Genomic DNA, 26,317 nt, shown 5'->3' on the forward strand with positions numbered 1-26,317 from the left:
CTCCTGGTGTTACTGCAGGCGGTGGATTTGCTCTGCTCGTTGATGGTATTACCACAGATGCCTCTGCCAATGACTCTGCAATCAGAAAGAGATCCAACATTGTTAGTGATAAGTTTATGTGGATGGACATACTCTGTGTCCTTCAAGTCGCAGGTTGGCTAACGCTACTGTAACATGAAAAGGGCCACACATCAATTACACTACAGTGGCAATAACCCAAGATTGGTAACTTAATGATAGTTTTCACTAATGTCTCATTCTACTATGTAAGTGAAATATAAGTTATGATGTTAGATACTGTACTACCTAGTAATACGTGACAAATGACCAGGGAAAGTACTTACCATCAACATCCTCCGGCTTCTCCAGAATGGAGGCACACTCTGCACAGGTCCATGTGCTCTCAGCAGATCTCAGGGCTGAGCAGGCGAGGTGGGTTCCCGCTGACCCACAGCAGTGACATCGAATTATATACCATTCACTGAAAGAGGAAACACAGAGGATATATCTCTTCCCTACAGCTGGAGCTATAAATCTCAGCGATGGAGCATTTCGCTACAGGGAGAAATAGCCCCTAAGATACTAAATGTTTTATTGTACTCTAGAGAGGATTAAACAATTTGGCAGCTTATAAGAATGTATACATTTCAGCAATTCTACAGCAAACATTTCCCAATTTGTAGGGGAGTTATATTATATAGTTGTGTCCAAATACATCTAGCCTCCTTGCATGCCCCTCTTGTCGCACCATGCCATGACACGACTCTGTAGTGCTGAGCATATTTTCATGCATTTTTTTTACCTTCAAATGCATCTTAATCAAACAGTGATGGGAGTAGGATGCACAAGAAGCTTCTGCTGAATAAAATGATTTGCGGCATGCCTATATTCTGTGTGTGACTGCGGGTGTATCCGTATGCAAAATGCTATGTTACAGTGCCAGTGGCTGCGACACTGTAACGGCTGATACACCACCCACACAATGGTTGATACACCACCTGGCACAATGGTTGAAACGCCACCCGGCACAATGATTGATACGCCACCCGGCACAATGGTTGATACGCCACCCGGCACAATAGATAAAATGTCACCCTGCTCCCCTCATTGTTTTATATTGTGGGCATGGGATATCATAATGTGTCTCTGGTGCCAAATAGAAGAGCAGCCGGGAAGAGAAGCCTCCGAGCCGCCCAACCAGCACAGTGAAGCACGATAAAGAGAAGAAAGGAATTATAGGGCAGAGGAAGAAGATAGAGGTGGAGAAGCAGGTAAGTGTGGGGTGAAACCAATAACAAAGTGGGCAGCGCTGTCAAGAAAACCTAAGGTACTGGGAACTCTCTGATAAAGATTCCAATGATACAATTTATTGAATACACTATAGATTCACAACACAAATAAAATATGGGATACGTTCAGTATCCTGGCGCATCCTGTACCCATCCCATAACATATATAGTAGCCAGTTTCTTAGTGTCGGCCTCTTAGTAAGCACACAGTAAATGTGAAAGATATCAGCGTCTTAGTAAATACACCGTCAAATATATTACGCAAACACCCAGTAGATCCTTAGCTAATAAACATAGGGGCCTATTTATCAAGTGTCATGCGGAATGAGCAGGTGAACATTCCCAGGGGCTGCTGCTGGTCCATAGCTCACTGGCAGCCCCTACTAAATAAAATGCAAAAAGTTTTACCTGCCGCTCTCGCTGTGAGTTCTTCCATGCTCACAGTGGCAGGGATCCATGTCACACTGTTGGTGGACCTGCAGCAATTCTCCAAAGGCGTTGTTCTCCAGTTCCCAGGATGCATCTCTGAAAGGTTAATGTGAGTTAATATCGCTGATGTAATTAATTACAACGCTTTATTCTGTCTGTTTCATCTAGTCCAGCATTTCCCAAACTGTGTACCATGGCTCCCTGATGAGATGCAGTGCACTTACAGGAGTGCCACACAGGCCCGGACCTGCCTACCGCAGGGCGTTCTCCCCAGCTAGTCCCTGGGACCATGTGGTACTCCTGATTTTGGGAGAACCGCATTAGGGAAAGGCCAGATGGTGGTGGGAGATACAAAGCAGCAGCTCTGGTCCTTCGTTCCTGCTGCTCTGTGGTGAGGCTCCGGGGTCAGAGGAGCCTGTGCTGAGCCGTGATTGGTGGAGCCCAGCACATGCTTCTCTGACCCCAGCAGAGGGCGCGACTACAGCGGCATGTCCTGGTAGCATGGAGGAAGGAGCTAATGGCTCCACATCAAGGTGAGAGGTACCTCAGTGTGACCCTCCCTGTCTGTATGTAATGTATGTGTCTACGCGTGACCCTCCCTGCCTGCCTTTATGTAATGAATGTCTCTATATATGACCCTGCCTGTCTGTATGTAATGTATGTGTCTATATGTGACCCTGCCTGTCTGTATGTAATGTATGTCTCTATATATGACCCTGCCTGTCTGTATGTATGTATGTATGTCTCTATATATGACCCCGCCTATCTGTATATAATGTATGTGTCTATGCGTGACCCTGCCAGTATGTATATATGTATGTCTGTATGTCTTATGCACACATAAGAGGTTATTATTGTGACATAACCTAACTTGCTTTTGGTACTATTACATTAGCAATAGAATTTCCAAAAGAACCTCAGTGCTAATTGAATCTATTCCTTGGCCTAGGGGTGCCAAAAAATAATACTGAGATAGAAAGGGTGCTCTGAACCAAGAACATTTGGGAACCACTGATGTAGTCCTTTCCAAGCCTTGCCAGACTCACAGCAATATTATCAGGCAAAAACTGGCATCTACATGGGCCTCCCCGACTAATACAGATGCCAGAAAACACATTATATCTGGATATTGTGCCAGGTCCTTGGTATCCTCTGCACATAAATTTTTCTCAATGTGTCCCGGGCACCAAATCTACAGACCTGGCCAAGGAAACTGGGCCTGGCATAGAGTGTCCAGCACTGTGATTATATAAAAACCTCACGGCCATTGCACACCTGGCTGGCTATTAATTATGGCTGTAGGAAGAAGCCAGAAGACTTTCAGCTATGATAGAAGTGTGCAAGCTGGAGCATGGTGTGTAAGCTTCCAAAGAGAAGGCACTTTGGTAGTTACAGTGACGGATGAAACAGACTTGTCTCAGAGCCGTACTGATGCCGTTCACCCCATTATTCCGTTGATAGCTTTCAAAAATGCAGCCAGCGCCATCTTTCAGAAGCAATCCCCAGAAACATGGCAGCTGCACCATATGTACGGATATAATGCCAGATTACTGTGCATGCACAGGGGATTCTGGGTAAACTCCAGATTGTTGGTGATGTTCTGCGCATGCGCCAGTGCCATTTTCTTTTTTTCAGGGGGAGGGGGCTCACAGAAATCCTCACATGGGCCCCCTCCAGTCTTAAAATGCCCCCTGGTTGGCACATGCATATAGCTATGCGACCGAGTGAGAGATCCGGCAAAGCCTCTGTGATGGAGCTGGATTCTATGTTATAGATAAATACAATAGTTACATATACCTGTGGGGAATGTAAATTCCCATTCGCAGCATCTCCTGCTGGAAACTCTCCATGTTCTGGCATATGGGGCACTTCAGGAAATACTTCCCTGCGTTTAATGCCTGCATCTGTAATGTAAGAAGTTCCCATGAAATACCAAATATATGTCTACAGTCATAAAGCAAACATCCTGCACAAGAGCTGACGAGCAAGGACAAGCCAACCAGCTAACGTCAGGCTGCATTCGCCATAATCCTTCATATACAGAGAGCGGACACCGGGATCAGCTTCAAACCCTCCACTCCATTGGCTGTCATGCCTCGGCCCTCTCCTGGTTGTCCTCCTCCCGGTGGCTTCGATAGTGAGGAGTAAATAGTAAAGCCATAGCTCACCTGCAGGCAAGTCCTGTGGAACCAGGTGTTTTTGCAGCAGGGGCTCTTAATCACATCATATGCAGGGGCGGGGGTCAGATCCTCCAGGCAGATGGTACATGCACTTACTCCATCCTGTACCGCAGCCTTCTGAACAGGCCGATGCCTTGGGCAAAATGATCTGCAGGGAAACAAATATTACAGAATAAATTGTGAGAAGTTCAAACAAAAAACCCCATTGTAATGGTACATACATACACAGCGCGATCGCACACCAAGACATATTGGGGGTGCTAATGCCTTGCCGTGCGATCGCTATGCCTATGCCGGATTTGCATACGTCAGCTGCATGCAAACGCATCTAGCTAGCGAGTCTGAATCGAGCCCTATATACCTAGAAGCAAATGGATTACTCACGGAAACTCCTTGAAGTACTGGAATATAAATTCCTTTTCCTGGCCACAGGGGAAGTGCACGGTCTCAGCGCAGCCCTTCCTACTGCAGCGTATGGAGGCGCCCGTCCTCTTGCACACTGTGCAGGGCTGCAAAACGTGATTAACTAATTACAATACTGAGCAAAACATGGACATAAATGTGTAAATAGGTTCCCCACTATAAATAACCTTTGTTCTAGACTCCTTTACTTCCTAATAATAGAACAGTCACTGTATATAACACTCAAGTATAGCCAGGTCCTCTGCTAACCACCTTAGTGGAAGAGATAGAAAATAGTTCCCCTAAGGCTTCCAATCATAGCTGCTGCGGCCGATCGGCCGTCCTACAGAGAGACCTATGGGACTTTAATCTTTTTTCTTTCTTTTTTTTTTCTTTTAGTGAAGTGCAAGTGCTGAGCTTCCAGTCCTCTGTGCATGCAGGAACCGACAAGCTGGATCACACATGTGAATTTAGCAGCACACTGGCACGGGGAAGCAGAAAGATCTGCATTACCGCTGACAGGCGGCATCGCTTATCTACTCCCAAAGACTATTTGGGGAATTGTGTTAGACTAGCTACAACCCCCACCTCCTCCCCCGTTTCTTTCCACAAGCACCCACTGTCTGCTCAGCATCCAAATACTCACTACGACCACAGTCGGTAAACCATCAGGACACATGAACAGTAAAAAAAACACAATGGCCAACTGCGCCAACACCTGCAATGCATCCACCTCTGAATTAGGGGGGTCATTCAGACCCGCTCGTGAGCGTCAGGACGCTCACAAGCGGATCGATGTTCCCCACTGCGCATGTGCATGACGGAGGGAGCTCCGTCGTGCGCATGTGCGAGGCCCGGGGAGCGACGGGCTTTCCATCACTCTGGGTCTTGCACCAAAGGGGGTGTGCTGTCGATGTTGATTGACAGCACACCCCCTTTGGTGGGCGTGCCGGGGGCGTGCCTGCCAGACGGAGGCATTCCCATGGGAATGCCTACCGTCTGAAGCCGGCCCCACTGACATCACTAGTGATGTCAGTGGGAGTGATTTTGGCTCTGATAGAGCTTGTGGCAGACCCTACCGCAGGGTCTCCGTCACAAGTCCGATGGTCGTGATGGTCAAGACCATCGCGACCATCTTTTTGGCCACTCGCATATGCTGTGGGTGGTCACCCACAGCTATACGAGCGGCCAGGAAGCCGCTCCATTTTCATGGAGGAGGGCCCTGATTCGGAGCGAGCGCTCTGGTCAGAGCGTTCGGCTCTGAATCAGGCCCTAGGTCCATAGACCCAAACATGTTATATAAATAAGACTCCCCAGAATCTGTCGGCCACCTTGGGAAAACACTTCTGATTGGCTGAGTGGATTCTGACCTTCCTGGTCACTGCAGTTCCACAGTCATTCTGCACCGCGGCTCCAGACGGAGCCGTTCTCACTGTGGCGTCAGAAAGCTGTTTATTTTATTCTCTGTGGATTATCAGGGAATAGAATAAACTCCAAATTAGGCTCAATGTCATTAAGTTCTCCGGTGACTTCCTTAGCGCCGGTCACATGACATGAGAAAGTATCAGCATGATCAGCTCCTCACCTGCTCTGCTGCATGGCTGGCTGCCTTCCGCACGTCTGGGTACAGGAAGCCATAGAAGCCTTGCCTGTCACTGCCCCTCTGCAGCACACCGCTGGATAGTAACTGGATAGGAAAGAGGGGAGATAACAATTAGGAACACTTGTATCTCTAACATATGCTCCAATACAGTTTTATAATGTTAGCATGTTAATGAAACTGCACAGATAACTACATATCCTTAGGAGAGGACTCCAATAATATTTAATGCCTAAAGTTAAAAATCAAAACAAAATGTTTTTTGTTTTTTTTTCCCACCATTTTAATTAACAGAAAATATATGGTTTAATTTGGTAGAACAATTTGTTGCCTTTGGGGGGAGCTATCACACTGATCGCACCCTCCCGTGGCTTTGCGCTAGGCTGAGTGGCTCACAGCACCACCCTCCTAAGGGGGCATTATCACACCTCCCACAATTAGGCCACACCCTTTCCCCATGGCCCAATTCTCTACACCCCTGCCCAAAACACCCACAAGCTATCTCTCTGCTTCAAAGGCTTACCGTGACTGAGCTCTTATCGGCACTGGCCTCCCGGGAAGAGGAGATTGATACATTTGAGTAAACATTTACATTATCACCTTGCGAATATAGGGCCTGATTCAGGATGGACCGCAAGTCTGCAATCGCACACATCCGGCCGTCACGAAAATATGCTAATGAATGCATTCGTAATGCGATCGCAGCACTATACTCAGACGCCGCCCACTTCAGTAAGCCGCCCACCTCCCAATACTTACATCCGCAATACCTATAGTAGTCTGAGAAAACATCAGTAACATAGAGTAACATCGGACCCAGACGCACAGTTGTGGTAGAGCTGACCTGACTCAGAAATTGCTAAACTTCCTGTTGGTATCTAGAGCTCAGGCTGCGTATGCCGTCGCAGGGGCTTTATTATGCAGGCCCCTGTAACGGCGTTCAAATGCACTGGCACGCCTGCGTTCCTTTGACCACCCCCCTCTCTCCACCCCCACCAAAAACGGTTACTTCTTGTTAATCACTGTGCAATGGGACTGTGTGCTCACTGCGATCGCTTCCCGATCAAAGCGGCCAGTTCACGCACTGCGATGCATACGCATGTGCAGAACGCAAACAACAGCAGGGTGCGTGTGTGTCCGCAGACTTGCGTTCCAAGCTGAAACAGGCCCATAGGACAAAATGATTATCACATTTGCATAAATATGGCAGATTGTGCTAAATCTGCACCTTACTGTGTAACAGGCTGATTTCAGCTGCTATAACTGATGCATCATCACTTTCCATACTTACCAGGCAGTAGTGGTGGACGGTCAGCTTCTCCTTGGCGTTACGCAGCAGCTCTCCATACTTGGGCACGTCATTCTCTGCACGACCACAGAAAATGCATGCTGTGGAAGCAAGGCAAGACATTATGTATGGTGTGTTCTTCATACAAAACACAAATCACACATTAAACCAGAACAAGTACATGCAAGATAGGTGAGGGAATGTAGTTGTGAGACAGAGGGTAGAGAGAGCGATGCTCGACCAGGTGTGTACCCAGCTTTACTCTATGTCAAAATTACAGATATATTACTGAAGGTGTATAAAGACTTCTGGCTCCTGTCTTACCTGGATCGGCTTCTAGAGATGAGCTCGATGCCGAATCTCTATTCGTCTTCCGCTTTCTCTTACTAAAGATAGAGATGCAAAAACAAAATTGTAAATTATAAGTGCAAATAATAATCCTCCTTTATGTATATGTCATATGTAATGTATTCTGTGAGCTGGTGCTTTAGTAGAAGTGGATCTCAAGGTGCTGCTGCTGTATAAAATTACTAGGGGTGAGCGGGTTCGGATTTCTGAAATCCGACCCCCCCGAGCCCCCCCGATCCGAGGCCGATCCGAGTCTGGCTCGACTTTTCCCGCCTGACTCGGATCTGAAATCGAGGCAAAACGTCATCATCCCGCCTTCCGGGTCTTGCAGGTTTTAGATTCTATATAAGGTACCCACGTCGGCGCCATTTTCTCACTCGGCTATGTTCAGTGAAGAGGGAGGGTGGGAGTTAGGGCTGGTTGAGCTGTGTAGTGCACTGTAGTGTTGTGCTGTGCTGTGCTGTGCTGTGCTGCTGTTGTCCATAGGGGCTGTGTCCACTCCTCCAAAGTCCATAGGGGCTGGCTGTGTTGTGCTGTGCAGTCAGTTGTCCATAGGGGCTGTGTCCACTCCAAAGTCCTGTGCAGTGTCCCAGTCCTAAAGGGGTACTGTAATGTTGTCATGGGGGTGCTCTGTCCAACAGGGGTGCTCCCCCCAAGGGCAAAAAAAATAAATATTTTTTTCTGTGTTTGTGAATTGTGTGCGCAGTAGCCGCACATGCATCAACAAAGTAGCGCCAAGCGTGCGCCTGTGTCATAAGTAAAGGGCCGGCTGGCTTGACCGTTAAAGGGTGCTGTAACCCCCAAAGTGCACTCCAAAGCAAATAAGAAAAAAATTTCTGTTTGTGAATTGTGTGCACTGTGGCTGCACGTGCATCAACAAAGGAGCAGCGCCAAGCGTGCGCCTGTGTCCCATAAGTAAAGGGCCGGCTGGCTTGTCCGTTAAAGGGTGCTATAAACCCCAAATTGCACTCCAAAAAAAATAAAAAATATATATTTTTGTGTTTGTGAATTGTGTGCGCAGTAGCCGCACGTGCATCAACAAAGTAGCGCCAAGCGTGCGCCTGTGTCATAAGTAAAGGGCAGGCTGGCTTGACTGTTAAAGGGTGCTGTAACCCCCAAAGTGCACTCCAAACCAAATAAAAAAATATTTTCTGTGTTTGTGAATTGTGTGCACCGTGGCTGCACGTGCATCAACAAAGGAGCAGCGCCAAGCGTGCGCCTGTGTCCAATAAGTAAAGGGCCGGCTGGCTTGTCCATTAAAGAGTGCTGTAACCCCCAAATTGCACTCCAAAAATAATAAAAAAATATATATTTTTGTGTTTGTGAATTGTGTGCGCAGTAGCTGCACGTGCATCAACAAAGTAGCGCCAAGTGTGCGCCTGTGTCATAAGTAAAGGGCCGGCTGGCTTGACCATTAAAGGGTGCTGTAACCCCCAAAGTGCACTCCAAACCAAATAAAAAAATATTTTCTGTGTTTGTGAATTGTGTGCACTGTGGCTGCACATGCACCAACAAAGGAGCAGCGCCAAGCGTGTGCCTGTGTCCCATAAGTAAAGGGCCGGCTGGCTCATTTCTTAAAGGGTGGTGTAACCCACAAAGTGCACTAGTCTCCAACAAAAATAAAAAATTATTTTCTGTGTTTGTGTGCACCTTAGCCACACGTATATATCAATATAACATAAATGGAGGACCAAACTTTCTCCGATAAAAATAAAATAGGGAAAGATCAAGAACCACTTCCTCCTAGTGCTGTTGCTGCTGCTGGGAGTTGTTCATCATGCCAGAGAGGAAGTAGGAACACCACTACTTTTACTAAACAGTTGACCCTCCAACAGTCCTTAGCGAGGAGGATGAAGTACGACAGCAGTCATCCTGAAGCAAAACGTATAACTGATGCCTTGACTGCTATGTTGGTGTTAGACGTGCGTCCGGTATCCGCCATTAGTGCAGTGGGATTTAGACAATTGATGGAGGTAGTGTGTCCCCAGTTCCAAATCCCATCTAGATTCCACTTCACTAGGCAGGCGATACCGAGACTGTACAGAAGCGTCAGAAAAAGTTTCCTCAGTGTCCTGAAAAATGCAGTTGTACCCAATGTCCACTTAACCACGGACATGTGGACAAGTGGAACAGGGCAGACTAAGGACTATATGACTGTGACAGCCAAATGGGTAAATGTATCACCTTATGCAGCAACAACAGCAGCGTCACCAGTAGCAGCATCTCAGAAACGCCAGCTCGTTCCAATGCAGGCTACGCTGTGTATCACCAGTTTCAGTATGAGGCACACCGCTGACAACCTTTTAGAGAAACTGAGGGAAATCATCGCCAAGTGGCTTACCCCACTTAGACTCTCCTGGGGATTTGTGATATCTGACAACGCCACCAATATTGTGCGGGTATTACATCTGGGCAAATTCCAGCACATCCCATGTTTTGCTCACACAATAAACCTGGTGGTGCAGAATTGTCTGAAAAGCGACAGGCGTGTGCAGGAGATGCTTTGGGTGGCCCGAAAAATTTCTGCCCACTTTTGCCATTCAGCGACTGCGTGCGCCTGTGTCATAAGTAAAGGGCCGGCTGGCTTGTCCGTTAAAGGGTGCTGTAACCCCCAAAGTGCACTCCAAACAAAATAAAAAATTCTTTTTTTCTGTCTTTGTGAAATGTGTGGGCTGTAGCCACACCTGCATCCTTAAAGCAGCAGCGACAAGCGTGCATCTGTCTGTTAAAGGGTGGTGTAATCCTCAAAGTGCGCTCCACAAACAATAAAAAAATTCTTCTTTTTTTTTCTGTCTTTATGAATTGTGTGGGCTGTAGCTGCACCTGCATCCTCAAAGCAGCAGCGACAAGCGTGCATCTGTCTGTTAAAGGGTGGTGTAACCCTCAAAGTGCACTCCACAAACAATAAAAAAAGTTGTGTGGCAGACCCTGGCGCTGAAATGATTGGTTTTTTAAAGTGTGCATGTCCTGTTTATACAACATAAGGGTGGGTGGGAGGGCCCAAGGACAATTCCATCTTACACCTCTTTTTTTTCTTTGCATTATGTACTGTTTGGGGCCTAGTTTTTCAAACTGCCATCCTGTCTGCCACTGCAGTGTCACTCCTAGATGGACCACGTGTTTGTGCCGCCCACTCGTGTCGCTTAGCATAGTCATCCAACTACCTCGGTGCAACCTTTTGGACATAAAAACACTATTGTGAGGTGTGAGGTGTTCAGAATAGACTGGAAATGAGTGGAAATTAAGGTTATTGAGGTTAATAATAGCATAGGAGCAGAAAAACCCACAAATTCTGTGATTTTAGCTGTTTTTATACTTTTTTTAAAAAAAATACAGATCCAAAACACAAAACCCAGAACCCAAAACATGGAAGGGTGGTTTTGGCAAAACCAATACAGATCCAAAACACGAAGAAAGATCCAGATCCAAAACCAAAACACAAAACACGAAAAGTACCCGGTGCACACCCCTAAAAATTACCTTTATGGGACCAGATAAGCAGGGGCTAAAGTGAGCTGGAACGCGGCGGTACTGAGTTCAGTCAGTTATATATGAAGGGGAAACAAGTCCCTCCCCTGCCCGCGGCCCTGCAGCTGAGCCCAATGTCAACCGAGTGACAAGCATCACCCCATGCCGTCTGCAGTCAGCGCACTGCATCACCCCATGCTGTCTGCAGTTAATACACAGCATCACCCCATGCCGTCTGCAGTCAGAGCACAGCATCACCCCATGCCGTCTGCAGTCAAAGCACAGCATCACCCCATGCCGTCTGCAGTCAGAGCACAGCGTCACCCCATGCCATCTGCAGTCAGAGCATAGCATCACCCCATGCCGTCTACAGTCAGCACACAGCATAACCCCATACCGTCTGCAGTCAGTGCACAGCGTCACCCCATACCATCTGCAGTCAGTGCACAGCATCACCCCATGCCATCTGCAGTCAGCGCACAGTGTCACCCCATGCTGTCTGCAGTCAGTGGACAGCATCACCCCATGCCACCTGCAGTCAGAGCACAGCGTCACCCCATGCTGTCTGCAGTCAGCGCTACCCCATGCCGTCTGCAGTCAGCACACAGAGTCACCCCATGCCATCTGCAGTCAGAGCACAGCGTCACCCCATGCCATCTGCAGTCAGTGCACAGCATCACCCCATGCCGTCTGCAGTCAGAGCACAGCGTCACCCCATGCTGTCTGCAGTCAGCGCACAGTGTCACCCCTTAACGGGCGGCAGCAGAGTCCAATTGGCTGAATGCGTCGAGCCTGTTTATACCAATACTACAGTAATGCTACTCTGTTATTATCTATATGCATTATTACAGTGATATTGGTAATGGGTTTGCAGTAATAAGGCATATACTTCTGCAGGTCAGATTACATTAGTCTTCATTCTAGCACACTCTGGTCTGTATCTCGGCAGTGTGTTGCATCAGTTGAGTGTGCTAGAAGTACCAGAGCAGAGAGCGACACCCCAGGCAGAAAAGAGGAACTGCACGGGCTGTGACAGGTGCAGGGTGCTAGAATGAGCACAATTACATTGGCCCCTAAGAACAGAATTTTGATAGAGCATAAAACTGTTCCTAATATTCAAAAATGACAACAACAAAACAGAAGAAATTGTTTCGTTGGATCATTTTGAATTTATCTTTATAAGCGGATTGGACGGTATATAATGAGGAGGATGAGGGCTGCGTTTCCAGACTTATCTTAAAGACAACTACATTAAAGAAGTTTGTGTAGAGCCAACCTGTGGCTCTACAGCTGTTGTGAAACTACAAGTCCCAGCATGCCCTGGTTCAGTTTTAGCATTCCCTAATAGTGAAACTGTTGCAGGGCATGCTGGGACTTGTAGTTTCTCAGCAGCTGGGGAGCAACAGGTTGTCCAGGCCGGGTGTAGAGGATGAGAACGCTTGTTTAGTAATATTTAAAGAATTCAAGTGGTTTCATATGAAAATAAAAATAAAAACAATTCTATTATATGCTATTATGAAACGGATTGATGTGATATTCTATTTTTTAAACAAATTTTGTAATTGTAATTTTCTATGGTGTTTCAATAAAAAAACTATTAAAAAAAATAATAATAATAACAATCCCCACAATAACAAACAAACAGAGAAACATTAAAGTATCTCGGTTTCTGTTTCAAAGAATTTGAAGCACAATTATAAGTTAATCAATTTTGGATGCTATCAATGTTTGTGTAATTAGTCACAGTATTATGTACTTGGTGAAATAAATTAGCTATAAATGGTGTTCCACATAATTGTAAATCTGATCATAAATATTACATTTGTAACAAGGAAATCTCTAATTTTAAAAACACAACACAACCAGTCACTTACCTAGACGAGGCCATTACGCCTCACATTTAGTCTTACAGCCTCCCAGATGCTTCTCCAGTAGTAGAATTAGAGAAAAATGCGCTTTATAATAAAAACGATGCAACTTGCTAGGATTCTGTAACTATAATGCAAGTCTCTGCTGAGGGTGAGCCTCACTGGCTGTCCTGTGTTATGACATCACTGGCCACTGTGACATCACTGATTTGCATAACCATGATAGGTCAGATATCTGACGCAGGGTCTCCATCATGCACATGCAGGGGCTTCATCAGAGGCCGGACTGCCTGGGGGCCCGCTGTGGCCAGAAACACAGCCTAATTCCTCTGTACTGGGCCCCATATTTCTCTGCGCACATGTACCTGCTGCCCGGGTCATTAGTTCTCTCAAGAGAGTCATTCTGGGGCAATAGTGAGCTCCCTGCAATAATAAGCAAAGATAAATCAGGGGAAGTCCATGGACTTAAAGTTTTCTTCCTAAAGTTACTACCACTTAGTGTAGCCCCATGTACACTATTAATGCACATTCACATCATACTCTGCAATAAGCCTGTGTACCAGATTTGCTGACTTCCGAGGTGGCAAACAGGTTGGCTCAGCAGGGGGAGGGTCCCACGGGAAAACTGGAGCCAGGTCAGTGGTCCAATCTTTTTCTTATTAAATTGGCAAGGTGCAGCAATGACCCGGCTGCATCTCTTGTGCGCCCTAAAAGGCTGCACCCTGGGCCTGGAGCAGATGCTTACAAAAACAGGAAAGTAAACTTGAGCACTCCTCCTCTGAGGTCAATTCTCACACTAATGGAAATATAGTGCACAGTGATTTAAAATTAGTTAGAAAAGTATCTTTAAAAAGTTAGTAAAGTTAATAGATTCTTTAGATGGAATAATCTTCTTAATATACATTCTCCAACGTAAATAATCAGGATGGTAAAAGATCTTCTTCAACACACCAGTATAAATGACCCCTTCAGTGTCAGCTGCACCTCCAAGTAAATCACAATAAGAGAACTCCCATAGTGAAGTACAGTAAATTTATTTTCATATACAAAACAAAGTAAATAAAATGAGTAAAATGGCAGCGTACCACAAAAAAACTTTTCCAGAAAGGCACAGTATGAAAGCAATAGGGTTTATTTTTTTTGCTTCCCCAAAAGCAAATGCTTGTTTGCTCTGTAGTAGTACAGAATCCGCACCATAGAGTTAGGAGACGCAGGTTAGCTATGCCGCATATATACACCGCACCCCCTGACCTCTCCTCAGTGCGGCTGCTGCTGTCCGTTGGGGCTAGAAGGGAAATTATGTGCTTCTGATGGGAAGCTGAAGTTTGTTTCTATCTGCTCCATGAACAAAACTCCAGTGTGCCCCATGTCCTACAGAGTGCCCCACACTACACCCACAGCTTTCCAGTGTGCCCTGTGCCCTACACACAACACTCCAATGTAACCCTCATCCTTCCAGCGAGCCCCATGCCCTACCCATGGCCTTCACATGTCACCAACTGCAAACCCGAGGTTCTCACATGCCATCCCCTGCCGCTACCATTTCTATCACATGCCCCCTGTGTGACCAGAGCAGTCTCTGGTTCTGACTGACTTGTCCAGATAAGTTGGATCTCAGGTGGTGCTGCAGGCAGGATGCTGCTGCTACATCTGATGTGTGACCTCACCGCTATACGGCTGTGGTCCAGACGGACTCTCTGAGGCTGGAGGCTGTAATGTAAGAAAACAAAACAAGTTATCTAAAGCAAAAGCAGTGACTTCATATATATTCCTGTCTAACCTGTTTTATGCCCACGTCCCTCCTGTGTCCCTCTTTACTGATGCTGTCACTGCTTACTGACATGGACACAGCCAAACACCGCTTACTGACACGGACAATGACTCACACTGCTTACTGACACAGACACTGCAATACACACCACTTACTGACATGGACGAATCCAATTAGGTGCAAATTGTGAGGTGCAAGTTGACGTTTTCTCTGCAAATTCACATTCCAAATTCATGTTGCAATCCAATTAGAAAATCGCACTGAGCCAGTCAGAGTAAACTCAAATTTTCCCATCCGCACCTCCCTGAGGGTGAGACATGGGGCCGCATTCAATTAGACGCGAAAAGCCGAGATCCACGGAAAAGTATCGCCGATCTCAGCTTTTCACACGGCGGAAACTAATCTCCGTATTCAATTCCAGCCGCTTTTCGCGTACACGGAAAGTCACTGCAATGTAATAGGCAAAAAAGATTCGCCTCTGAATGTAGGAGAAAATAAGTGCAAATTATTTATTTTGGGGTGCAAAGGTGGGGAAACCACTCAGAACCCTTGGGACAGCTCCCCAAAGTACAACTGTGTCAAAAAATTCCAAAAAAAAAAAAAAACACCCCCAAAAAGTACATTCCTTTTGGGGATGAAAAAAGTAAGAAGTGGGGGGACAAGCATAAAAACTAGTGAAATAGACTTTTTTGAGGTCTACAAGGATAGGTCAGGTGTTTATAGGATTGCAGGGTTTTCACGATTTTTAATCCTTCACTTTAGAGACTTTAAAATATGCTAGCACCCATTTTCAGGTACCCGAAATTTGTCAAGACTACTTATTTTCACCCCAAAATACTGCTTTATGCCATTCTTCACCACTTGTGCAAAGACGCTAATAAGAAGCTATTAACACAACTTAAGTACCCCAAATAGATTTATTAGGGCTATTCAGGCACATCTATATTGATCACCAATGTTAGTGCATCTTTTTGGGGGGTTCAGGCTGATTTCCCCTTTTCTGACAGCACTTTCCGCCTGTTCCGACTTCGTGGCTTGCCGTTTTCATGTGATTTGGAAAAAATAGGGTGAATAGTGGGGGAGCGCACTATAAGTTTCCGCATCCAAAACACGCGATGTAGGTGGAAAGTCGGGCAGGCAAAACTTTATCGCGGACATGAAACTAATTGAATACCACCTGTGGTAGGGAAAAGCTTTATTTTAAGGATACAATGTTGGAACAACCTGCAGAAGCCCTTGCCCCCCTCCCTAATGACTAATTAAGCAATTGGAAGTTTCCAATGAGCTTAATTAGTCCACTAATTACATGTCATTTTTGGGGGTTAAATAATGGCCTCAAATTACCCCAAAATCAACTTGTTAGTTTAATCACCCCAAATGTAATTACAGTATTTTTTTATTGAAAAATAATACATTTTTATCTTTTTTTTTTAAAGTACCCTCAAATCACCCAACAATCTCCTTATATCCTACTTTTTCTATACACACACCCCTACACCTACAGTACAGTAATAAAAAAAAATCATTCCATGCAAACTCGGAATTCTTTGTTTTTGGAGAGAGAGCACGTAGTATCATCCATTTGGGGTACACACCAGGGAACTTCTGACACAAACTTGCTCTGCTGCTTCCACAGGAAATCAGATGCTAGCTTGTGAGGCATATTACTGGCAGCAGAGAGCCAAACACTCACTGGTAGCAACACAGAATTCTGATTTCTGACATTTGTTTTATTATTATTTTAATTACTTAACTTGTCTCCAGTACAGGAGACATTTTCCTTAAGCCCACATCCTTATCGTCAACCAGCTTCGGTCTTCAAGAAAATGGAGACAACCCCAGACCACTGTCTGACATTTGGGGACATGTTTTAGCCAGGCCAATCAGAGAGTTGGGGTCGGGCCGTCATCATGGTACCTTGAAAGCAACAAGCCTGGAGGGAGGGCTGTGAGAACACTGGTATGTGTGAGAGGTACTGGAAGGCTCCTGCATCCCCCTGCACCTACATAGTATTGCTGGGGAGCTGCTCCTTCATGCCAGGGGTACTTTATTTTATACACTAGTGTTTTTTAGCAGGGATAGGCAATGTGTGGCACTCCAGCTGCTGTGGAACTACACCTCCCAGCATGCACTGCTACCTTTTTAATATAACATCATTCTAAAACTATGGCAGTGCATGCTGGGATGTGTAGTTCCACAGAATCTGGAAGGCCAAATTGAAGACCCCTGTTTTAGAGCCTTATAACCCTGTGGCAGGGCATGCTGGGATGTGTAGTACCACATGACCTGGAGTACGTCTCATTGCCTAGCCCTGTGTTATTATAGCATAGAAGCCTGATATCATCACTAATGCATGAGGTGTGACAGCCCTGATATCAGATTTTTACAGTGGGTACAATTTTCTGGATCTGTCCCTGGTTTCTTACTGCATGGTACCATCCTGTCCAGCTGGAGTCTATTCTCATTAGGTCTTTTTCAGGAGTGGTCTATATCTGCCATCTAGTCCAGGTCTCAGCCAGTAGTGGCACTGCAAGTTCCAGCATAACCTGCCAGTTACACAATTCCTTGGGTTTAATCCAGAGTTGCGCGCAATGTTAATGTTGGACGCAGTAGGATGATTTTTTTTTGCCACTGCGCATGCATCAAAGTAGCACTGTGCACGTGCGGCTATGCTGTAGCAACGGTCATGGACAGGATTTAATTGATGCGTAATAGCGAATTTAGGCCCTCATTCAGAGCCGCTCGCTAGCGGCAGTACGCTCGTTCCGAGCGATGTTCGCACATCTGTGCATGCATACGGTTTTTAGTACGCATGCGCGAACCAGTCAGTGCGGCTGAAAATCGTTTGTACGCTATATAGCGAGTGCCTGCTTTTTTGAGTGACAGAATGAGGCGTATGTGGGTGGTAACAGGGGAAGGTGCTTGAAAATGGGGGAGTGGAATTCGAACGCAGGCGTGCTTAAAGGTCAAAACGGGCGTTTTAAGGGAGTGCATAATTAATACATCAGCGTCATTGACCACGTCACTTGGTTTTTTTAACTCAGAACTGCTCACAAAATAGCGGTTGAAAACACCAACCACAAGAATAGCGAGCAGTTCATACGCTGTACGATGTACTCGATTAATCTAATAAATAGCGGACATGACGTATGGTGCGTGCGGCCAGGGGGAGTTTTTATCAAATAAACGAGCGTATATTTTGCTCGCTCGTTCAGACTTAGAGGTGTGAACAGACTGCAATTTGCGAACGGATCATTTGAATAGCCACCCCTTGTTTTTGAACGAACTACCGCAAATAGCGAACAGCTCTGAATCAGGCCCTTAGTTGTTACATTTTAAAAATTTGTTCTATAACATGGGTGCAAGTGAGACGTAAGTGTCTGTGACGTGTGCCTGGCGTAAATTAGGCGCATAGGTTCCTGTCCCCGACCTGCACTTAAAATAGTCATCAGCATCACTTTGTATGTGGTTGCAATTTGTGATTTTTTTTTTTGTGAACCTAATTTGCGTTTGTGATCAAATTACAGTCTAATGTTTGTTTGTGAAGTAAAACCGCTAAAACAATGATCCTGGACATGTTCAGCCGCTTACATATTTCTCCATTCCAGGACCAGCCCTAGTGTAAGCTCCGGAGATCTGTCATCCATGGAAATAGCAGAATAAGTAGGAGAACTTGTGCCACCGCTGTCTTTTTTTTTTTTTTTAAACATATTTTATTGTAAGATTGCAATGAACATTACAACTTAATGGTCAATAAATAGCAAGACATCAGTAGGTGCACAGCAGTAAACCAATCTAAGTCCATGAGGATCATAGTGTTACAAAATCTAAAAGGGGGTAGAACCTGTAGACAGGGTTTCTTCATTGCACCAAGCTGTAAGTTGGACTGCAGCACGGAGTGTATCTTTGACCTGAGGCAGTAATGTGTGAACATACGGTAGCCAGGTGTCAAAAAATTTCTCTGCTCTTTATTAAGAGATAATTCTAACCAATCCACATTGAATAGATACAATATTCTAGGGTGTAGAAGATTGAGTGTTAGAGTGTCAGCAGAGATCCATTGGGATAATATGGTTTTCTTTGCAGCTGCTGCAATTTTTGCTAGTAGCAGATGGGCACCTCTAGAACGACAGAATGACCCAGACGATGGCATAATATACCACATGGCCCACTCAGGTGTTACTACGAAACTAATTCCCAACGTGGTGGATATATACAGTATGTGTGTATTAGGGAGCAGAACCTTTGTACCTCTGCACATGACCACATACAATGCATGAGATCTGGATCAGGTTGTTTGCACTTGAAACAGTTAGATTCTGTAGAAGCGCCTGTAAGGAATCTTAATTTGGGGGTGAAATAGGCGCGATGCAATAACTTATATTGCATTTCAGCGTAAGATGCCGAGATTAATTGTTTATTAAGTCTAACAAAAGATTTAAAAATAGTGGGTAGAGATATGGAAGGAAATGTAGAACGCCATTTAGCAACTCCAGCTGTCTCCACCTCCAAATTTATTTCCCGGCGTATATAAGTGTATAGTGTGGAAGTGGAGAATGACATAGAAGGGCAGTGAGACAACACATCATCCAAATCGCTTTTCCCAGGTGAAATGGGGAGTCGAGGGATTAAAGCGGTGATATAACTACGTACTTGGAAATAGATAAATATTGGGATTGGAAGACGAGGGAATCTTTCCTGTAATTGGTTGTGGGAATAAATCTTCATGGTGGATAAATCTATTAATTGATATATATATATATCGAAGTCACTGTAAGCTCCAGGTATTAAAAAACCTGCGTTAACAACCCAGCAGTAAACCCCGGGTTATGACTAATGGGGAGGAATAGGGAGACTCTAGGAGAGACTTTCATTTGAACTCTGGCTTGTCGCCAAGCCATGCAAGTAGTATGTAGTAGTAAGTTTTGTGTTACATGAGTTGGGAAAGATGAGGGATGTGAATGTAATAGTCTAACTAATGGAACATCAGTGCTAAAAGATTGCTCCACCTGAGTGTCAACAAATCCATTTGTTCCCTTGATCCAGTCAATGCTTAGCGATAATTTGACGCTATGGCATAGGATCTTAAGCAAGGAAGATTGGTTCCTCCTAAAGTGGGTGGCTGAGTAAGTTTGAATACTGAGATCCTGGGTTTATTATCCGCTCAAATTAACTTACTGATCGCTCTGTTAATCAATTTTAAATCAGATTCCAAGGGAAACAGAGGAAGCATCAGGAAGAAATATAAAATCCCGGGAAAAGATATAATTTTGATTAACTGACATCTACCGAGATATGAGAGTGGTAGGTGTTTCCATTTTTAAAAATCTAGAAGTGTGCGTTGTATCAGGGCAGGGAAATTGGCTGAATACAGGTTTGAGGGATGTGTCGGAATGTTAAAACCTAGGTATTTCAAATTTGTCCTAGCCCATTTAAAGGGAAAAGAATCCTTCCAATCTTTAGTTGCATCTGTATGTAAGGCCAGGGCTTCCGTTTTGTTGTAATTTATCAGAAAGCCGGAGATTACGTGGAAATTTTTCAAGATGTGAAGAAGTTTAGGTATGGCAGAATGTGGGTTCCTAAAGTACAATAGTAAGTCGTCTGCATATGCAGAGACTTTCAATGTGACATCTCTGACGTTTACTCCCTGCCACTGTTGACATAACAAAAAAGTGCGAATAAGAGGGTCTATAGCCAAATTAAATAATAAAGGGGACAGGGGGCAGCCCTGACGAGTACCCCTATGTAGACTAAGTGATGTAGTATTAAAGCCATTTATTGTTAGGAATGCCATAGGGGTGTGATATTATGTCTTGAATAGCACGATCACCTCAGGGCCAAAATGTTGTAATTGAAAAATACGCAATGCCACCGCTGTCTTTATGCTGCAGCGCATGTAACGCACGGGAGCTGCTCCAATGACATTATCCGAGATGAAACTATGCTGAATGTGAAAAGAAGTAATATTGCGTACTGGGCTAATGGTTTAATGTTCGTGGTAAGCTGCTGTTTACAAGGGTGTCCTTCCCTTTCTGTTACAACCAATATACAAGATAATAACAGCGCTACACCTTCCAAAATAATCTTGAAGTAATTACTAAGTGTCAATCGATTACAGCTGCATGTCTTTACTGAGGAATATTATGAAAACATTAATGATGGCAAATATTCATGTTCACAAAACAAATGTCTTTACTGAGCTTAAAATTGTCACATTCAACATATAATGAAAAACATGCATCAAACCACTGTAATTGTATTGTTAATAACAATGATCATGCGATTCAAATGTACCACTGATGTGTTGGGGCAGTGATGCACTGTGGATGGTATATAAACTAGGTGCACTATATTGAGACCCTTGTTAAGAATAAATGCAGTTGGCAGAGTTTGTATGTGTATGAATGAGATAGGCGGCATCCCGCTCTCTCATCCAGGAATGTAGAGATCAATTGTTCTACTCGGAGTAAGTCCAATGTGGAATAATTTGCTGTGGGTGCTGGTGGTTGCCCAGGATTTCTTCTGGTCTTCGAAAAATCACTAGATGCGGCCGCCTACGAATCTGTACGCGATTCAGGATCAGGCCCTTAGTGTTAGGCTTAGGGAACCTGGTGACAGCATGGTATATATCATTCAGTATTCACACTGTCTCCATTCCTCCCCAGAGTAACACTCGGCTTTTGGACTGGTTAGAGCAGTGCCGTTTGGTGCACACCGGCAATGCTGCCATGGATGCCCATTCTATGTCTTCTACACTGGGAGGGGAGACAGCAGAGCTGGTGGAACAGTTCTGGAAACTACAGCAGTATTACAAGATCCTGAGGCTGTGCCAGGCCTATGAGGTTCCTCTCACTGAGAAGCTGCTGGAACGAGGTGAGGAACCAATTTTATTATCTGTGCTCTAGAGATGTTCATCTTGAATTGGGGATATTCCTGGTGCCAGGGTCTGATACCGCTTTAGACAGGGAAGGGTGAGAGGTGGCTCTATAGGGGATGATCTGTTTGGAGCTGGGGGGAGGATGAAATGTATATAGTAGGGACACTATATTTTGTAACATAACTGGGAAAGCTATATAATGTACTACGTAAATATGGGAGGGAATCACTTTTTCCATTTTAGTTAATCAAATACTAATATATTATACTATCCATGCAAACATACCTAGCACTCAATGTACTTAAATAATTAAATTGAGACAAAAAATAACTTTACAAGTCCATTTAACTATGAGTTAAAGCCAGACTGTTCATATTTTCAAATTAATTTGAAAGTGCACCAGTATACATGGTCATCTGTTATGTTATAGGGTTACACGGTACTCCAGTCACCACCCATTACATAACAGCGTGTGTTATCCAGAGCAAATAAATTATTTTCACAAACTGCAATAGATCCCAGCAGCCCTAGGGGCCCCTGTATGCTGTGCAGGCTCTGGGCTGGTTATTTCATTCCCCCCTCATTGCAGTCACAGGAACACAAGTAGGAACCACTTAGCAGACATAGGAATGTTTCTAGATCAGATTTTCAGAATTCAGAAGTAGAAATTCTTCTCTATCTAATAATCAGACCTCACTGGAGGTGAGTGTGGAACCGTACTAATCAGACCTCACTGGAGGTGAGCGCGGAACCATACTAATCAGACTTCACTGGTGGTGAGCGGGGAATCATGCTAATCAGACCTCACTGGAGGTGAGAGGGGAATCATACTAATCAGACCTCACTGGTGGTGAGTGTGGAACCATACTAATCAGATCTCACTGGAGGTGAGTGTGTAACCATACTAATCAGACCTCACTGGGGGTGAGCATTGAATCATACTAAACAGACCTCACTGGAGGTGAGGGTGAAATCATACTAATCAGACCTCACTGGAGGTGAGTGCGGAACCATACTAATCAGACCTCACTGGAGGTGAGTGTGGTACCATACTAATCAGACCTCACTGGGGGTGAGCGTGGAATCATACTAATCAGACCTCATTGGACATGAGTGTGGAACCATACTAATCAGACCACACTGGAGGTGACCGTGGGACCATACTAATCAGACCTCACTGGAGGTGACCGTGGAACCATACTAATCAGACCTCACTGGAGGTGACCGTGGAACCATACTAATCAGACGTCACTGGAGGAGAGTGTGGAACCATACTAATCAGATTTCACTGGAGGTGACCGTGGAACCATACTAATCAGACCTCACTGGAGGAGAGCGTGGAACCATACTAATCAGACCTCACTGGAGGTGAGCGTGGAACCGTACTAATCAGACCTCACTGGAGGTGACCGTGGAACCGTATTAATCAGACCTCACTGGAGGTGACCATGGAACCATACTAATCTGACCTCACTGGAGGTGAGCATGGAACCATACTAATCAGACTTCACTGGTGATGAGCGTGGAACCATACTAATCAGTGCTCACTGGAGGTGAGTGTGGAACCATACTAATCAGACCTCACTGGAGGTGAGCGGGGAATCATGCTAATCAGACCTCACTGGAAGTGAGAGGGGAATCATACTAATCAGACTTCACTGGAGGTGAGCGGGGAATCATGCTAATCAGACCTCACTGGAGGTTAGAGGGGAATCATACTAATCAGACCTCACTGGTGGTGAGCATGGAACCATACTAATCAGACCTCACTGGAGGTGAGTGTGGAACCATACTAATCAGACCTCACTGGAGGTGAGTGTGGAACCATACTAATCAGACCTCACTGGAGGTGAGCATGGAATCATACTAATCAGACCTCACTGGAGGTGAGCGTGCAATCATAATAATCAGACCTCACTGGAGGTGAGTGTGGTACCATACTAATCAGACCTCCCTGGAGGTGAGCGTGGAATCATACTAATCAGACCTCATTGGACGTGAGTGTGGAACCATACTAATCGGACCACACTGGAGGTGACCATGGGACCATACTAATCAGACCTCACTGGAGGTGACCGTGGAACCATACTAATCAGACCTCACTGGAGGTGACCGTGGAACCATACTAATCAGACGTCACTGGAGGTGAGTGTGGAACCATTCTAATCAGACCTCACTGGAGGTGAATGAGGAACCATACTAATCAGACCTCACTGGTGGTGAGCGTGGAACCATACTAATCAGATTTCACTGGAGGTGACCGTGGAACCATACTAATCAGACCTCACTGGAGTTGAGCGTGGAACCATACTAATCAGACCTCACTGGAGGTGAGCATGCAGCCATACTAATCAGACCTCACTGGAGGTGAGTATGGAACCATACTAATCAGACCTCACTGGAGGTGAGCATGGAACCGTACTAATCAGACCTCACTGGAGGTGACCATGGAACCATTTTAATCAGACCTCACTGGAGGTGACCATGGAACCATACTAATCAGACCTCACTGGAGGTGACCGTGGAACCGTACTAATCAGACCTCACTGGAAGGTGACCATGGAACCATTTTAATCAGACCTCACTGGAGGTGACCATGGAACCATACTAATCAGACCTCACTGGAGGTGACCGTGGAACCATACTAATCAGACCTCACTGGAGGTGAGCATGGAACTATACTAATCAGGCCTCACTGGAGGTGAGCGTGGAACCATATGATTGTCTGCATGGTAAGATGTAGGTACTACTGTAACACAGCCTGTAAATCTATCCGTATTGTCTGTGCCTCTATAAACAGCACTATTATATCCCGGGGACAAACTGATCACCTGCGGACCAGGGCAGCAGCTGCCGCTTCGCCAGCACGGAACTGTGACCATGTCCAAGGATAAATTCAAGAGAGAGAGTGGAGCATCACGGAGTGATGCCCAGGAGAGCAGGACAGTGCCATTTCTACAGCCGGGAACAGCAATGAGGCCCAAGGCTAGGTCCATGTGGAAGAGCAGCGTATCAGCGAATGATCCCGAGGAGATAGGAAAGGTACACATGGAGAGAACTCCCGGGAGCGGGTGAGTTGCCGTATTGTGTAAGGTCATGTGATACTCAGGATGCTGGCACTATTCTATATGGCAAAGGGGACTCATACACATAATGTATAAATGGCGCAACAATCTATGCCTCTTCCCACTATGGTATCGTGTAAATAGACATTTGCGGGTGCCATAGTAAGATTTTGTAAGGGTTCCAAGGGTGAAACCCCCCCACAAATATACGTTGCGCTAAAATTTGACATGACCAGTTGACCCCCATCCATCTGTGGCCCACAGAGCACCTTCACCCCTTGCTATTATATAAAGACAAATACCCTCGGTGAAATATATTCAGAAACATTTCTGTATATGTACGTGCCTTAAACATTGCACAGGAGTATTGCAATGGCTCAACTAAAGTTTCAACTATATTTGGGGAACATGTTCAGCCAGCAAAAGAGTCCCACCCTGACTTTCCAGAAATCCAAATCCCACCTAAGAAGTCTACAGTGAATGGAGATAGCCTTGTTGTCCCATAAGGGATGAACCAATACTTGATCAAAGTCATTAGTGTGGAAGGGGAGCCCTAGCTGAGGCACGGGTTGAAGCCGTGTTCAAAAACGCGGGTTGGAGCCATGTTATAGCCTCGGCTCATGTCTAAAGCATTATAACTAACTTTTTATCTCTTCTTTCCCTGGAATAGACAGAAGCGCTTTCACTTCCGACTTCTGCCAACTCCCCATCTCTGTTCTTCTGCAGCTTGTAGACAACATCATCACTGGGCATTTCTGATCCGCCAATGAGCTTAGTAGGGAAACCTGGATACACCCTTTCTTACCACAGCATTCCCGGCTTAGGGCCGGGAAAACCCTGGTCATAATCACGGTCGCAGACCTGGGTCACATAACCCGGGTTGAATCATTTTCCCAGGTCTTTGCCTCAGTGTGAGAGGGATATTAGTTGTAGCTTTACGTTTAAGAAAAGTATAGCGCTCTCAGACATACTTTGCTAAAGCTTAAACAGGGCTATATGTTGCTCTTAGTTCTGTCAAATAAAACATGGAATTCCCAGTTCAGCAAACCCATAGCCCCAGAGGTAAATAAAATTGGCGAGACCTGGAGTGGCTGTAATAACTTAGAGGATACAATCATCTTTATCAAATTGACTCGACCCAAATAAGATTGGGGGAGATTGTTTGTAATTTCTTGAATGGAAGTTTTGTTTCAGGGTTTTATGTTACTTGTATCCTTCTTATTCAATACTTCCTCCATTTTATTTTGTATTTCCTAGCGATGGCCCGTATCCTCCGGAAACCTACATCAAATGGGTCAGGACTAAAGTGAGGGGCAAGAAAAGAGTGAGGAAAGAAACTCTGAGATGTTGGACGAAGTATGAGCAGTTTCAGGAAATTATTGCGTGAGTTGAGGAGGACAAAGTGGTTCGGAGTCCTGGTACAAAGACGGATCCGTACATGTCATTCAGCATGGCCACTAGCCAGAATACACCTTCAGCACGGCCACTAGCCAGAATACACCATCAATGTGGCCCGCCCCCTCTTCACAATGCTGAAATTAACGGCATTGTGAAGCAGGGAGCGGGGCCACAATGACGCGATTCAGCGTAAATCATGTTATCATGGCCAGTGGGGGGTAGGCGGCTGCGGGAGGCTTGCCTGCCTTTCTGGGGCCCGGGAGCGACACATGATTTTCAGGAGGCATGATGGAGGTTATCTGCATTCTCCGCTGAGCAGAGCGGTTTCCATCTG

General features: G+C 45.4%; 1 pseudogene; it reads left to right on the top strand.

Annotated features, from left to right (window-relative positions):
- The window catches only part of LOC148477339 (EF-hand calcium-binding domain-containing protein 12-like), a 50,864-nt pseudogene extending 24,892 nt beyond the window's left edge, over window positions 1-25,972 (top strand).
- The last annotated feature ends 345 nt before the right edge of the window (window positions 25,973-26,317 follow it).

The sequence above is a fragment of the Taudactylus pleione genome, unplaced genomic scaffold (assembly GCF_031769625.1).
Source record: "Taudactylus pleione unplaced genomic scaffold, aTauple2 ptg000726l, whole genome shotgun sequence".
Taxonomy (NCBI): domain Eukaryota; kingdom Metazoa; phylum Chordata; class Amphibia; order Anura; family Myobatrachidae; genus Taudactylus; species Taudactylus pleione.